Here is a 12,848-nt window from a genome sequence, read left to right on the forward strand (position 1 = left end):
TAATTCCTTTCAACTCCTAACAGTTCAGTACCTGAGCATCATTCTGTTAGAGTGGTTCTTCCTAAAGGTCATAGAGTCACAGAACACTACAGCGCAGAAACAGGCCCTTCGGTCCATCTAGTCCATTTGTTAATGTTCCTTTTTGCACCCTGTGGCGCATCGGGCGGCTTTTTTTTTGCTGTTTCCTTAGTGTTTGTTTTTCTGCGAGGCCGAGTTGCAACAGATTTTCAGTGGATGCAATAGATTGCTAGCTCAACGCCCAACCCAGCATGGATGGAAAGCATGCAAGGGGCCGGCTGGATTTGAACCACTCGTCTCAAAGGCCGGTGCTGATGCCTCTACACCACTGGCCAGCTGATGTAGTTCATGCAAACTATTAATCTCTCTAGTCCCTTTGACCTGCACCCACACCATTGTCCTTCATACCCCACAGCCATCCATGTACCTATTCAAAGTTTTCTTAGATGTTGAAATCAAACTCACATCCATCACTTCTGCTGCAGCTCGTTACACTGAGTGAAGAGGTTCCCCCTCATGTTCTCCTTAAACATTTTACCTTTCCTCCTTAACCCATGACTTCTAGTCTCACTCAACTTTAGTGGAAAAAGCCTACTTGCATTTACCCAATCAATACCCCTCATAATTTTGTATACACTATCAACATAGAAACATAGAAAACCTACAGCACAATACAGACCCTTCAGCCCACAATGCTCTGCTGAACATGCACTTACTTTAGAAGTTACCTAGGGTTACCCATAGCCCTCTGTTTTTCTAAGCTTGTTGTACCTATCCAAGAGTCTCTTAAAAGACCCTATTGTATCCGCCTCCACCACTGTTGCCAGCAGCCCATTCCACACTTTCACCACTCTGTGTTTTTTTAAAAAAAGCTTACCCCTGACATCTCCTCTATTCCTACTTCCAAGCACCTTAAAACTGTGCCCTCTCATGTTCACCATTTCAGCCCTGGGAAAAAGGGCACACATGATTAAATCTCCCCTCTTTCTCCTCTGCTCTGGAGAATAAAGTCCTAAACTACTCACCCTTTCCCTATAACTTGGGTCCTCAAACCCTGGCAAATCCTTGTAAATTTTCTCTGCACTGTTATAATCTTACTGAGATTTTTCCTGGCGGTAGGTGACTGAAGCTACACCCAGTTCTCCTAATTAAGCCTCACCAATGTCTTATACAACTTCAGCATAACATCCTAACTCCTGCACTCAGCATGTTGATTTATGAAGGCTAAAGAGTCCTGAAGAAGGGTCTTGGCCCCAAAGCATCGACTGTTCATTCACTTCCATAGATGCTGACTGACCTGCTGAGCTCTTGCAGCATTTGGTGTATGTTGCTTTGAATTTCCAGCAACTGCAGACTTTCTCGTGTTTATAATGTGCCAAAAGCTCTCTTTATAGCCCTATGTGATGCTTCAGTGTTAAGTATTAGTGAGAGGCTGTGCCTAACTTCAGCATTCCAGCAGTATCATTGTGGATTTTTTTTCTAGGGTAAGTCATGCTTAACCGGTCAAAGTGGTATTTAAACTTCATTGCGGGACGCCAATAGAAGGGATTAATACCATCATCTTATTTATGGTGTATCCCTTACCTTCTCTCTGTAGTCTGAAAGTTCCATGAATGTTTCAAGCAAGGTCCAACTAAACAGGAACCATCATGTAACTCACACAAAATGCTGGAGGAACTCAGCAGGCCGGGCAGCATTGGGGGGGGTGGGGGGGAGAAAAGTACAGCTGACATTTTGGCCAAGACCCTTCGGCAGGAGCAATTATGTGCAGCTACTGCTGGTGGTTTACAATTTTCAAAAGCTGTAATGTTCTTTTCTCTCCGGTATCAACACATTACCTTCATAGGCGCCATCGCAGCAAAACAATGAACCCAATTAAGTAAATGGTCTCTTAAGGCTGTTGAATGATCACTAATCCAGCTAATGTGGCTAATCTAGCCTCCAATAGAAACAATAGTTTAGTTAGGGGGTGAAGTCGGATCTGTGTAGACAACCACGATGGTTATGTGTGGTTTTGACTTTGGCAAAGTTCAAATCTAATTTATGTCCATGCTTTTTCAATGTAATGTTAAAAAAAAGTATTACTCAAAACTTGGCAAGGTGACTGAGAGTTGTGAATGATGAAGAACCTATGGACCATTTGTTTGTGCTTCATAAATCTTCAATCATTTTACTATAATATTAAAAAACGTCGGACCTCCAGCTTCTGCTGGAAACATTTATTCAGAGCAGCCTACGCAAAATGCTGAAGCAACTTAGCAGGTCAGGCAGCATCCGTGGAGGAGAATGTACAGTCATTGTTTTGGTCCAAATCAGATTTGGAAAGGAAGGGCGGAAGAAGCCAGACTAAGAAGGTGAGGAGAGGGGATGGAGTCCGTGCTGGCAGGCGAGAGGGAAGGTGGATGGGTGGGAGAGGGGGGAATGAAGTGAGAAGCTGCTACTGATGGGTGGAAAAGGTTGGATAGGCTGAAGAAGTAGTAATCTGATAGGAGAGGAAAAATGTGACTCTATTTGACTGCTAATAACAGAATTCCCCCAATGGATTGCCTGCCAAGTTTATTCAAACTAATGACAGATTTGACAAGTGCCAAATCTTGAGAGAAACAAGTTCTTTGTAAATTGATACTCCGTGTAGGTTGGGATGCCCAAAAAACCAGATATTTCTTAGCATGTCATAGTATAGCCTAGAAGTATTGAAATTAACAGCAGGCTTCGATGGTCACACTCAATGGTTTGACACTGGACTCTGTTTACAGCAGACTCTTCCCTATCTGTTTCTCCTCATACCTTCCCGATGTTGGTATTCTTCTGAAATTTGGTTCACTAAAGAGAGATGACATAAGGTTTCTGAGGTGGCTCCTTTATCAGCTAACACGAGGAAATCTGCAGATGCTGGAAATTCAAACAACAACACACACAAAATGCTCGTGGAACACAGCAGGCCAGGCAGCATCTATAGGGAGAAGCACTGTCGACGTTTCGGGCCGAGACCCTTTATCAGCTTTTGGTTTACCAAGTGGAGGAACTTGAAATTCAGCAAATTTAACAAACTTAATCTCTCATTTCTTCAGGCATTCCTTAGGATCAAGGATGCTTTGCTTTCACTTCTGCTCTGTGGCCTTTGATGAAAGCAGTGAGGGCAGGAACTGTTTGACAAGGCAGCTGGATGTGAGGAGTTTACTTCTGCATTCTTCCCTGGGTTTCTGTGAACATAGATGCACGGGCTCAGGGTTCTTAATCCAGTCTTGAACGCTGCTGCAATCTTGGGCCGGTGAACCAAAGGAGTCGGGCAAGATGTCGCAACTTTTCAAGAAGGGTTTGAAAATATCTTTCAACATTTTACTCCATGTGAAATGGACAGGGGTAGAGATTGCCATTGGACTCCATTCAGCACAGAAGCAGAACTGTGAGCCCACCGTGGCTATGCCGATCATCTGTACTGTTTTGAGAACGTGCAGGAATGATTTGATTTGCTCACCGGAGTTTACTGAGTGTAGTTAATGTCTTGAATCGGTATCAGGTTCATTATCGCTGACTTGGGATGTGGAAGTTGTTTTGCAGCAGCAGTACAGTATAATACATAACATTTACAATAAATTATAATGAAATATGCAATACTGTGCAGAAGTCTTAGATAGATAGATTGATAGATAGATAGATACTTTATTCATCCCCATGGGGAAATTCAACTTTTTTCCAATGTCCCATACACTTGTTGTAGCAAAACTAGTTACATACAATACTTAACTCAGTAAAAAATATGATATGCATCTAAATCACTATCTCAAAAAGCATTAATAATAGCTTTTAAAAAGTTCTTAAGTCCTGGCGGTAGAATTGTAAAGCCTAATGGCATTGGGGAGTATTGACTTCTTCATCCTGTCTGAGGAGCATTGCATCGATAGTAACCTGTCGCTGAAACTGCTTCTCTGTCTCTGGATGGTGCTATGTCGAGGATGTTCAGAGTTTTCCATAATTGACCGTAGCCTACTCAGCGCCCTTCACTCAGCTACCGATGTTAAACTCTCCAGTACTTTGCCCACGACAGAGCCCGCCTTCCTTACCAGCTTATTAAGACGTGAGGCGTCCCTCTTCTTAATGCTTCCTCCCCAACACGCCACCACAAAGAAGAGGGCGCTCTCCACAACTGACCTATAGAACATCTTCAGCATCTCACTACAGACATTGAATGACGCCAACCTTCTTAGGAAGTACAGTCGACTCTGTGCCTTCCTGCACAAGGCATCTGTGTTGGCAGTCCAGTCTAGCTTCTCGTCTAACTGTACTCCCAGATACTTGTAGGTCTTAACCTGTTCCACACATTCTCCATTAATGATCACTGGCTCCATATGAGGCCTAGATCTCCTAAAGTCCACCACCATCTCCTTGGTCTTGGCACCCTAGATCTTTAATATGGTTTCCACAGAGCTCTGATTCAATGTCATTGAGGCTGGGATTACCTGGGGAGAGAGAGCGAGAGAGAGAGAAGCAAGTGAGACAGCCAAGTCTGCAGCAGAACTGTAGCAAGTTCTCCAAGATATTTGCAGCAATCTTATAAAACTGCACAACAATGTAGCTAACAGAATTGGCGCAGTTTTAAAGGCAAAGGTAGTCACACAAAATATTGATCTGATTTAATTTTTTTTCACTGTTTACTGAACATTATAGTAAATTTTAAATGGAAGGCAAAGGAGAACGGGGAGTGGAGACAGAAAATTAAAAAAAAACAAATACTAAATATTTAAGCTACATACAGATCAGAAAAAAATCCCATTATTTCCCCACCGTTCCCTCTTTGCCAACTTTCTACATGTTTGATTTTTATTTTACATGTTCTCAGTTGTGTTATAACATGTACTCAGTTTTCATTGTTCCTGACTTTAATCCTGCAGCATTTTGCATTTTTATGTTGGATTTCCAGCATCTGCTGCGGCCTGGTCTAGACGCCCGCTTCTCAGTCCACATCCTACTCCTGAAAGGAGATTAAACAATGAATGTTGGTGCAGTATTGAGTTCCTTTCATACTATCTATTGCTGATACCTCTGAGGCAAATGATTATAGTTTAAAGTCCTACTTCAGGGATTTGTCAAAAGCCTATCTTGATAATCTGTAGGATTTGTGAGGACACTGAGGTAGGTGTAAGAGTCACACCCATGGGGCACGGCATCAATCCAAAGGTCACATCTGCTCTCTCAGATGGATGTAAAACCCCCTTGACACTTTACAAAGAAGAGCTAAAGAGTTTTCCCTGGTTCCTGGCAATTGTTCAGCTGTCAGCTCCCATCACTAAGTTAGACCATCTGATTCACATTGCTAGTGGGTGCTTGCTGTGTGCAAATTTCAGAATGGCTACTATACGCCTTCTCATTAATGCTATCAGAGAGAAAGCACAAGAGTCTGAAGACACACATTCTACATTGTTGGAACAGGTTCTTCCCCTCTTCCATCAAATTTCTGTAAGGATAATGAACTACGGACAACACCTCACTATTTTTTGTTTTCTTTTTGCACTTATTTAGTTTTACATATAAGATGATAAATCTGATTCTGATATTTCTTATTTCTTTCATTCCTTTAGAATATTCTGTGTGGCATAATTAGCAATTTGGCTGTTCATTTGAAAGATCTCAATCCTTTTTAAGTGCAATATCAAATAGAACATAGAGCATTATAGCATAATACAGGCCCTTTGGCCCATAATGTTGTGTCAACCTTTTAACCTACTCTGAGATCAATCCAACCCTTCCTTTCTACAGTGCCCTCCATTTTTAATATCATTCATGTACCGCTCAAGGAATGCATTAAATGTCCACAATGTATCTGCCTCCACCATCACCTCTGGCAGTGTATTCCATGCACCCATCACACTCTGTGTTAAAATAAAATAAAATAACATAATAATCTCTAGCAAACCCCCCTCCATAGTTTCCTGCAATCCCATTCAAATTATTAGCCATTTTCATCCTGGGGGTAAAAATCTTATTTGTTATTTTATTTTATTTGGGATACAGCGCGGAGTTGGCCCTTCAAGCTGCATCGCCCTGACAATCCTGATTTAACCGTGACCTAAACAAGGGACAATTAAAATAAATGACCAGTTAACCTACCCAGTACATCTTTGGAGTGTGGGAGGAAGCTGGTGATCTGGAGGAAACGGGCATTCCATGGGGAGGACGTACAAAGACTCCTTACGGAAGGGCACCGGATTTGATCTCTGAACTCCAGTTGTCTACTTGACCAATGCCTTTTATCATCTTATGCACCTCTATCAAGTCAACTCTCGTCCTTCTTTGCTCCAAAAAGAAAAGCCTTAGCTTGCTCAACTTATCCTGATACGATAGCCTCTCCAGTCCAAGCAGAATCCTGGTAAATCTCCTCTGCACCCTCTCTAAAGCTGAGGAAATAGACACAATGCTTTAAATAATGCACACAGATGTTTCCAAGGTTGATTTTTTTAATACTTTCATACTTGTCGTTCACTCATTTACACCAGCATGTTATCTCAGTGAAATTATTCATTTGACATTCCTCTTCACTCCTCTGCGGATGCATGAAGGTGAATTGCTGATTTCTTTTGTTTGATAAAACATTTCCCAGTTTACTGCATGAGTCATTGAAAGGAAAAACACCCTTTTATATATCATGATCTTTTAAACATCGCCTTCAGATATTTAGTTCTGTGCTTATCAGAAATCTTTAATTATAAAAGGGGATTAACTTGAAAATGGGGATTGCCCAGAATAACAGTATCGCCATCTCTAAGCAAATAACACCTGCACGCCAACTTTCTTTTCCTTTTACATTTCTGCAAATTTTTGATTGAATACATATATAATTGTATGCTTATTTTCTGTAATATTTTGTATCACCATATTACTTTGGTGGTAATTATATTTGTAACATTCATAAAACATAGGGCACCTCATTAGCTGTCTGGGTAGCCTCCTATCTGATGGCATGAACGTCGACTTCTCTAACTTTGTTAATTTTTCCTCCTCCTCTTCACTCATCTTGCATTCCCCTCCCTGGCCTCTTACCTCTTCTCCTTACCTGCTTATCACCACCCCTCCTTCCCTTACACCCATGGTCCACTCTCCTCTCCTCTCTGATTCCTCCTTCCCTTACACCAGGGGTGTCAAACTCATTTTAGGTCACGGGCTGGATTGAGCAAAATGCAGCTTCATACGGGCCGGATCAGTCGGACGCGTGCGAACGCAGCTTTCGTTGCCTCCGTTTTTTCAGCCTGCTCTCATGTGTCTCAGTCTCTGCTATAACTACAAAGTGTTTCACTTTACAAGTTCGGTTTCTTATGAAGAAGACTGCCGAGCAAGACTGCCGAATAAACACTAAAAACCCTGAAAACCTGGTACCTGAATAAACTCAGCATTAGCCATATCATACGCCATAGGCGCTTCGATTACTGGGGCCAGCTTTAATAGTAATTAGATATTATCTCGCGGGCCAAAGATAATTCCACCGCGGGCCTTGAGTTTGACATATATGCCTTACACCCATGGTCCATTCTCCTCTTCTATCCGATCCCTCCTTCTTCCCTTACACCCATGGTCCATTCTCCTCTTCTATCTGATCCCTCCTTCTTCCCTTACACCCATGGTCCACTCTCCTCTCCTCTCCGATTCCTCCTCCTTCAGCCCTTTCCCTTTTCCACCTTTCGCCTCCCTGTTTATCCCCCTCCTCCACCCACCTCGCTTCACCTATCACCTTCAAGCTTGTGCTCCTAACCCTCCCCTACCTGCTTCTGCTGCCTGACCCACTGAGGTCCTCCAGCATTTGTATGTATTACACTGTGCGTAGAAAAGTATGGTACAGGCCCTTCGGCCCACGATGTTGTGCTGGCCTCTTAATGTACCGTTAAGACCAATCTTGCCCTTCCCTTCCACATCAGACTAACACTGAGGCCTTCCATTGGCTGGGGTCAACCATGGATGTTGTTCATGTTCCTGCTGTTTATGTGACGTGCAAGCCAGGGCAGAATAATAGGAAGAGCAAGCTGTTGCCCTCTCTGTGCAGTGGCTGAATCTAAAGGGACAGCAGAAACCGACACAGCTCAGTGCCAGCCACATCACAGGAGTTGCTAGTCAGCGTTGAATTCAACTCTGTGCCTTGGGGTCTGTGGTTCCAGATTATTCCTTGGGGTTTGCTCCCTGAGGTTTTCCCTGTGACTGGCTACAGCCGCAAGGCGGTGGAGGTTTGAGATCGAGCGTTTTCCTCCTCTGAGGTGAGCTGCCAACCACATCTGTGTGAAGCAACTGGTTTTAAGGTGCCATTGCCCATTCTCCTGTCAGTGGAAAGGGTTCCACTGGGCTTAGTCAGTAAGCCAGACATGAAGGCCAAAAGCTTGACTTGGTTGATAAAGGTTATTTGAGATGCACGCCATTGGGAGCATTTAATAGGCTGTGGGAACTTATCCCCACTACCAGCCCCGACTTGTAGCAACCTTAAGGAACCAGACTGTCAGGATATTCTCACAGCAGTTCCAACCGCCTATCCGTTTCCCTCAAATTGCACTTGGATGTGTATCGCCATTTCTTTGTTGTTATCACTAGTTCTTTGTGGTGATTGGGCCCATTCCTAGCACTGAGGGATTACCTTCACAGAAGGACTGTGGTTGTTTAGGATATGACCCATTACTGTCTTCCTGAGAATAATCAGGGATAGAAGTTAAATGCTGCCCTTGTCATCCAGTCTCGCATCCCGTGGAAGTACTCACGAGGAGATGCTTCCTCACACTTACTGAGTTGGATTAATAATAACAGTTGCCATGTGATGGCTTCCTGACAGACTGCTTGTTGCCTTGTTAGGAAGCCATGTGGGCAGCATGGTGGCATATAGGTTGGCACAATCACTTCACAATGTCGGTGATCACCAATCCAGGTTCAATTCCTGCTGCCGTCTCTCAGGAATTCTTCATGTGTCTGTGTGGATTCCCTCCGGTTTCCTCTCATTTTCCAAAGTTGTACAGGTTAGGGCTAGTAAGTTGTAGGGGACACTTGCCCTCAGCGTAAACCTCACTGATTTGATTTGACACAAGTGACGTATTTCACTGTATGCTATGATGTACAGGAGTTCCCCCCCCCCCCCCCCTTTACAAAGGTAGAGCGTTCCTATGAAACCTTTCTTAAGCCAAAATGGCGTAAAGCGAAGAACCATTAATTTATACGGGAAAAATTTTCGTAAAAGCGAAAATCCTCTTTGCAATGCGAAAACAGGTTACTGATGTAGGTCTTTTGTAAAAGTGAAGTGGCGTAAAGTGAACACTCCTAAAGCGGGGGGACACCTGTATAAATAAAGCTAATCTTTCTTTCTAACCCTTTCTAAAGGAAAGAAGGAAAAAATAAAGGGCATAAAGGAATAAAAACGACAGCATCGATTTCCTTGGGAAAATGAAGCCTCGCATTGTAAAATAAAATGTTCAGTACAGTCAGTCACATCCTCCACACCGAAGGTTTTATGACCTACGAGTGTTTTCTATTATGTAGACAGATGGTGCAGCCAATTTGTTGACAATGAATCAAATTAGATTTTAGTTTTGATGGAATAATTCCAGGTTTTGGAAATATTCTGATAATGCTTCTTAAGAAAAGACTGGAGGAGTCTCAGATGGAGCAACGACTTTAGTATGGCATCCTTTGTTGCCCTTGTTACAGCTATTCTGACATCCAGTGAAAGTTCTCAGGAGGAGATGCTTGCTCACGTTTATTGGATTAATATAACTGTTGCCACATGGTGGCTTCCTAACAAACAGTCAAATTTCTGCGGATGTACCATGGAGAGCATTCTAACTGGCTGCATCAGCATCTGGTATGGGAGAAGCTGGGGGTGGGGTTGCCACTGCACAGGCTCAAAGAAAACTGCAGACGGTTGTAAACTTAGTCAGTTCCATCATAAGCACTCGCCTCCGTAGTATCCAGGGCATCTTCAAGGAGCAATGCCTTAAAATGGCGGAGTCTATCATTAAGGGCCCCCATCAACCAGGGCATGCCCTCTTCTCTTTGCTACCATAAGGAAGGAGATGCAGGAGCCTGAAGGGACACACTCAATGATTCAGGATTAGCTTCTTCCCCTCTGCCATCCGATTTCTAAATGGACATTGAACCCATGAGCACTATCTCACTACTTTTTTATTTCTATCTTTGCACTAATTATTTCACTATTTTATCTAGCTATAAATATATATATATTTACTGTAATTCACTTTTTTCCCCTGTTATTATGTATTGCATTGTACTGCTGCCACAAAGTCAATAAATCTTGCAATACATGCTGGTGATATTGAAACTGATTCTGTTTCTCTATGTGTGAACTACCTGTAAAGCATACAGATAAGCTGACTTTTTAGATTTGACTATGTTCTGAAGAGTTGGTTCGAGATGAATGCACGACTTTATGTACAAGACCCAATGAAACTTTCATAATTACCTAAACTAGCAGATGATTGAGCCTGGTATTAAGGGAATGCAGAATTCTCTTCTCACAGCTCTGAATCAGATTCATTATCAGATTTATTTCATGACGTATGTCAGTAATAATAAATCTGATTCTGACTGACCTATGTCATATAATTTGTTGTATTGTGGCAGCAGTACAGTGCAATGCATGAAATATATTACATGTTACTGTAAGAAATCTAAAACAAAAGTGCAATATTGGGAAGTAGTGTTCATGGGTTCATGAATCATTCATGTCTTAATATGGAGGTTACGAAGTTGTTTCTAATGTTAAGTTTTTTCGGTTTCCTGCACCTCCCTGGTAGTTGTGACGAGGAGAGGGCATGTTTCAGATGGTGAAGGTCCTTACTGTTGATTGCTGCCTTCTTGAGGCACTGCCTTTGGAAGATGTCCTTGCTGGTGAGGAGGCTCGTGTCCATGATGAAGCTGGCTGAGTTTGCAACCTTCTGCAGCTTATCCTGACCGTGTGCATTGGCACCTCCAGACCAGCGTAGACTTTTCTTGTGGGCGTTTAGGTTGGGCAACTGAGCTTGGCTGTCTTGTTACAAGTGTTAGGTGTTGCTTCATGCATTGTCACAATTGCAAGTAAGTGGTCTGATTGTTTTGCATTATGGAATGACACAGCGCTTCACAATGTTGCATAACTGCAACATCAGTATTCTGTTGTGGTCTGAACTGGATCATTTTAAAAAACCCATCTTTTCATGCCTTTTCATGGCAGACTGAGAATACACTTGGTCAGATAAAGCACGAGCCAAAACATGATAATTTTAATTCATAAAAATATATACAGTACCCTCCAGCCTGATGGCGTGAATATTGATTTCTCCTTCTCGTGAACAGCCCCTGCCCCTTCCTCTATTACCCACTCTTGACCTTTTACATCGTCTCACCTGCCTATAACTTGCCCCGGGCCCAGCTCCTCTTTCCCTTTCTCCTACTGTCCACTCTCCCCTCTTATCAGATCTTTTCTTCTCCAGTCCTTGACTGTTCCCACCCACCTGGTTTCACCTATCACATCCCACCTAGGCTCTTACCCCTCCCCCTATGATCTAATTCAGGCATCTCACCCCTTCCCCCCCCCCAGTCCCGATGAAGAGGCTCGGCCTAAAACGTCAGCTGTTTACTCTTTTCCCACAGGTGCTGCCTGGCCAGCTGAGTTCCTCCAGCATGTAGTGCGCGTTGCATTATATACTGAACGTGGTTATACATTTAAATTTTCAATCAATAACCTTCCTCCAAACAATAATGGTTTCTGAAATCAGTCAGTGAGTCATACTGTTTGTCGACAACAAAATAATTCTAGACTAATTTACTTTGTTTACCATCTGCTAGAGGATTTTCTTGTTTTCTCATTTGTAGGAGGCATCCTGAAAGATTAGCTGTTCAGCGTTTAAATCAGCTGTCATCCATATGCCTTATTTTTTTTGTTGCGTGTTTTCCTTTCCATAAGGTCATTCTTCATCATAACAAGCTGGGTCGTAATCTGATAGAATGGTTAGAAATAAATCCACTTTGGCAGATGGTCACCCATTGCTCGGTGTGTATAGTTACCAATGCAATGCTGAGTGTGTACTGAATCTTACCGAGCCTGGATATTGTGCTGGGAGATGGCTGAGCTTCCACATCATTACTCTTACTTTGAACCAGATTTTTTTCTCATCTCTGCATTTCATCAACTGTTTCACAGACTTCATCAGGTCTCTGGCAGTAACAATCAGGGCGAGATGTTCCTTCCGAGCCGTTTGGCAGAAGAGATATTAATTAGGGCTTCAGATGAAGATTGGAAAAGATTAGCCTGGAATTATATAGTTTGATAAGATGCTTGGCGACTCTTGTTGGCTGACCTGGGGAAATTATAATATGTCTTTATTTTATGGGCCAGAATTTGTAACCCAGCATGGTCAAGGACCCTTTCCATTCATCCCACAATCTCTTTGACCTAGCATCAAGCAGAAGGTACCACAGCATCAGAACAAGGAGTGTTAGACTGGGTAAAAGTTTCTCCCCCTAAGCTGTGAGACTCCTGAACACCCTGCTACCACCCAGCACACTATTTATGTATTTTTTAAAAATTGAGATAGTGTGCGGAATAGGCCCTCTTGGCCCTGCGCCAGCCAGCCAGCCACCCCAATTTAATCTGAACATAGTCGCAGGACAATTTACATTGACCAGTTAACTTACCAACCTGTATGCCTTTGGTCTGTGGGTGGAAACCGGCGCTCCCAGCGGGAACCCATGCAGTCACGGCAGGAATGTACAAATCCTTACAGCTAGCGGTGGGAAATGAATCTGGGTTGCTGGTACCATGAGGCATTGTGTTAACAACTACGCTATTGTGCCACTGTGACAATGCCAGT

The 12,848-nt window shown here is 42.9% G+C and overlaps 1 protein-coding gene and 1 long non-coding RNA gene across 4 annotated transcripts in view; one reads left to right on the top strand and one right to left on the bottom strand.

Annotated features, from left to right (window-relative positions):
• bcl2b (BCL2 apoptosis regulator b) overlaps positions 1-12,848 on the top strand; it is a 153,803-nt gene that overhangs the window by 43,831 nt on the left and 97,124 nt on the right. The gene's annotated exons all lie outside the window — the stretch shown is intronic.
• LOC140713827 (uncharacterized) overlaps positions 3,678-12,848 on the bottom strand; it is a 112,431-nt gene continuing 103,260 nt past the window's right edge. The window contains exons 3-4 of one of the 2 annotated variants that reach the window (XR_012095742.1): positions 6,127-6,413; positions 3,678-4,478 (exon numbers count right to left, since the gene is read on the bottom strand). This is a non-coding gene — a long non-coding RNA (uncharacterized lncRNA). Of the gene's footprint in view, positions 4,991-6,126; positions 6,414-12,848 lie in introns of both variants that reach the window. The other variant, XR_012095745.1, reaches the window with a different exon arrangement.

The sequence above is a fragment of the Hemitrygon akajei genome, chromosome 20 (assembly GCF_048418815.1).
Source record: "Hemitrygon akajei chromosome 20, sHemAka1.3, whole genome shotgun sequence".
In the NCBI taxonomy this organism is placed as follows: domain Eukaryota; kingdom Metazoa; phylum Chordata; class Chondrichthyes; order Myliobatiformes; family Dasyatidae; genus Hemitrygon; species Hemitrygon akajei.